Genomic DNA, 4390 nt, shown 5'->3' on the forward strand with positions numbered 1-4390 from the left:
GTTTTCGCATTCGTTGTAACTGTTGCTTGTGCTGCTTTGGCCCATTAATCAAACTATTAGCTGCAACATTCGCTGTGCACTTTTTGCGGCCACACCCCTTTTTTTTTTGGCCAGGGGCAGCCTCGACGAGATTTTATTCAATTTTCTGCGGCCCGGCTGGAAATGTATTTATGGGCCTTGCGCGCACTCTTGGCGATAATCACGATAATGCGTCCTGTAATCAACTAATAAGGCTCATGTCCCAAGTACACCCCCGCAACGAATCGAGAGTGTGAGTGTGAGTGTGAGAGGGAGAGGGAGAGAGAGAGAGACAACCCCTCTGCTTTGCATCTGTGGGGGTTGCGCTGAAAATTGAATTTAACGCGCAATATTTTGTGCATTTTCCGAGTTGCTCTCGGCGTTGTTGTTGTTGTTGTTGTTTGTTTACTGGGGTGTTGCCGAAAATGCAATTCATGTGTTCAGCACGCAGCAGCAGCAGTGAAATTTATGACTTTGGCTTCTGGGCTTTCGCCTCTCGCCCCTCGCCCCTCGCCCCTCACCCCACGCCAAAGGGGCTGCTCGCTGCGGCCAGCCTCAGCGCAAAGTAGTTGTTGAGCCTGCTTTTTGGACCTGGGCGGGCAGGGGGAGGGGGTTACGCTATCAGCGGCGAACACATGTCACGAAAAACAAGCGTGTCCTTAGCCCTTACAGATACCTCCGACTACGACTGCGAGTCCTGTGAGTCCTCCTCCACCTCCCCACAGAACATGCCTAAGTGCGTGTCGAGCGTAAAGCTGTAAGCTGTAATTAAGCCATCCTTATCGGCCTTGTAAAAATATTGTAGCATATTGGATTACAATGCAGATCGCACTGCTTCCAGATCCGAAGCAGATAAGTTTAACAGGCAGACACATAAAATACTTTAGCTAGTCCCTTGAATAGTCCATCGAGGCTGTTAGGTATATTATATCTCCTCTGCTATTGACTTTTACTTTGGAATCTAGCTAGTCTTTTAACTAATATAAGCGAACCTAGGTGTAACAGAGGAAGGATTATTTTGCATATATCATATCTTGCATATATATTATCTTCTTTTGATTTATAGAATATATATATAGAATATATTATATAGAATAGAGTCATTCTTATCAATATTTCATATTTCAATCATATTACAATGCTAATGATTATAATGACTATGTTAATGATTATGAAAATGGAAATGTGTCCCCTTTCTGGGGACTCTAACCTCTATGCAGCGTATCTTTATACCATATTCACTTTCAAGAAGAATCTCTTGTCTTTACACCTACTGAGCATTGTCTTTCGTGCTTCAATTGTCCTGAATCCTTATCCCACGCCGATTCTTTTTCGGAAAGCTCCAGACTTCAGGAATTTTCGAGAGATTCTACGTAGACTCTTTACGCAATTTCGCCTATATAAACTAACATTATAATATCTTAAGGCACTAGCATCTCAGCCATATTCCAGAGATCTCCTCCATAGATCTACCTCTAAATTTAGCCTTTTTTAAAGGGTCATTAATTTGTATTATTAAATAGCTGTATATCAAACTTAAATACTGGCTTAAACAGAGTTTATACAAACAGATTTAAATGCTACTCACCTGACCTTATCGAATCACGATGGAGTTTTCTCGGGCATGAAATTGTTGAAGATTATATGAGCTGGCTTTTAATTAGTCATTTAAAATCAATTAAGTTTTGGCTGTAAAAATTTTGCTGGTCAAAAGTTTGAAAATTTGTTTTTGTTTTTTGTTTTCTTTTTGTTTTTATGGCCAAACAACTAAATTATTCAAGCAGCGACGAGCTCAAAAATTACATATGAGAATAATAAAAGATAAAAATGTTGTCATTAAACAGACTTGAAAATAAATACAAAATTAAAGGTCAGGAAAATAATAAAAAAATGTATATATATATGGAGTAATATATGTATATAAGGGCAGACTTTCTTTGCCTATCAGACAACATGCCTAACTTTCCACAAAAACGAAAAAAAATAAAGAAAAACTAATTATTGACCGCCCTGGCTTCGCCTTGGTCTGTTACATTTACATTGGCTCGCTTATCAAAACGAAAATTTGTACGCTGATAAGAGCTACAAGCTGCAGCAACAGCAACAACAGCAACAACAGCAGCAGCAGCATTGCAGCCTGCCGTCGTCTACCTTAGACGCAGCCATTGCAGCGACTATTCAAATGAGCGCCAGCCGGCGGCCGGGCCGGGTCCAGAAATTAGAAAAGGTATTAAGATAAAAAAGCGACCGACTGTCGGGCGGTAACAAAATGAGAATAAGAGAACGACAAAGAGGAGAGAAAGAAAGAAGCAACAACACACACACACACATACACTCACGCACACAGCTATAAAACACGCCTTGAAATGGCGACCTCAACATTGGGTTTGACTCTGCAGCTGAAGCTGACTCTGTGCGTGTGTGTGTGTATGTGTGTGTGTGCCGTCGATTGCATTGGCGCCATGTTTATCTAATTTGGGGACATTTATGCATGGCATTCCGCGCGGTTGTTTATAGGTTCGGTTAAACCTGCACTGATAACAGCCGAGCCCGCTCAACGGGCCCCAGCGCGGTTCGAGGCTCGAGCCCCGAGGCGCCCGATCGAGGCGAGCCGATCCAGGGACCGGTCCGCGCCGCTAAAGCTGACTCAGCGCTTGCAACGGCAACGACGACGGCGACGGCGACTGCGACTGCGCAGCGGTCAACAACAATAAAATGAAACGCAGCCCAACGACAATTAAAGCCAGCCGTCGTTCGTCGTCATTTTCGTCTTGCTTTGGGGGTTCTTATACAAATACTATATACCCAGATACCCATTGAAAAGGGCTAGAGTGGATATATTGGCTAGGTGAGTGGTACTGCTAGACTTACTATATAAATATGTCTATATGTCTATATGTCTATATGTCTATATGTCTATATGTCTATATGTCTATATGTCTATATGTCTATATGTCTATATGTCTATATGTCTATATGTCTATATGTCTATATGTCTATATGTCTATATGTCTATATGTCTATATGTCTATATGTCTATATGTCTATGTGTCTATATGTCTATATGTCTATATGTCTATATGTCTATATGTCTATATGTCTATATGTCTATATGTCTATATGTCTATATGTCTATATGTCTATATGTCTATGTGTCTATATGTCTATATGTCTATATGTCTATATGTCTATATGTCTATATGTCTATATGTCTATATGTCTATATGTCTATATGTCTATATGTCTATATGTCTATGTGTCTATATGTCTATATGTCTATATGTCTATATGTCTATATGTCTATATGTCTATATGTCTATATGTCTATATGTCTATATGTCTATATGTCTATATGTTTATATGTCTATATGTCTCTCTCTCTCTTTTTCTCCATCTCTCTCTCTCTCTCTCTCTCTCTCTCTCTCTCTCTTTCTCTTTGTATTTTCCTTTTCAAGACCTCCTTCTAGAACCGTTCTCGATTTCATATTCATATGCCTCACCTTTAAGAACTTCTCTCTTAAGGAAATCTTTAGTATTTTATATATATTTCTCTAGCTATAAATTTTATATATTCTTCTTCTCTTGCATGAAATAATAAGTGTTTTTCTATACTTACTTAGCTATGGTCGTATAGGGCATTCTCTAGTCCAGCACAACCGACTAGGGCAAACTCATTTGCTTGCCAGCGTTTTTATTGAGGCATTTTGTGAGCCAAAGCAGAGTCTGGAGTGTGTCATGCGGCCCAATCCTGCGCTGCTTATCTTTGGAATGTAAGTTAAACTTTAAGGATTATTGCCTACAATAAATTTGCATAGCAAAGGGAAAGACGTCGACGTCGACGTCGACGTCGTCTCTCTGACTTCGACTTCGATTTCGATTTCGACTCCGACTTGGCTTTTAGCTGAGGTAAGTCAATACCTGGCCCCGCAGCTGCCGCCAAGGCCTGCGTCCGCCCGCGTCCGCCTGCGCGTTTTGTCTTTCATCATTAGCGCTAATTAAAAGTGTATAAACTTTCACTTTGCAGCCTTCTAGGCACTGCGGGCCACGTGCCACAGGTTGCTGAGCCGAGCCCACCTGCAGCACTAATGAGCCAAAGAGGCTTCAAAACTTGGCCAACATTTTTGGCCAGTTGCTGCTGCTGTTGCTGTTGTTGCCTCTGCTGCTGTCAAGCGAAGCGTGATTTATGACAGAAAACGACAACAGCAACAATAACAACAACAACAACAGCTCAACCAAGTGGAAGCTGTGCACACACTTGACTGGACGCTGACCCTCGCCCAGAAGCTAGACGGAGCTGAGCTTCTCTGAAAGGGAATCGCAACAGCCGCGCCAAGGCAACGCCCACTCGACTCAGTGAGGCATGGCTGATGTG

The sequence above is a fragment of the Drosophila arizonae genome, chromosome 3 (genome assembly GCF_054131065.1).
Source record: "Drosophila arizonae isolate 15081-1271.41 chromosome 3, UAZ_ARI_1.0, whole genome shotgun sequence".
NCBI lineage: Eukaryota > Metazoa > Arthropoda > Insecta > Diptera > Drosophilidae > Drosophila > Drosophila arizonae.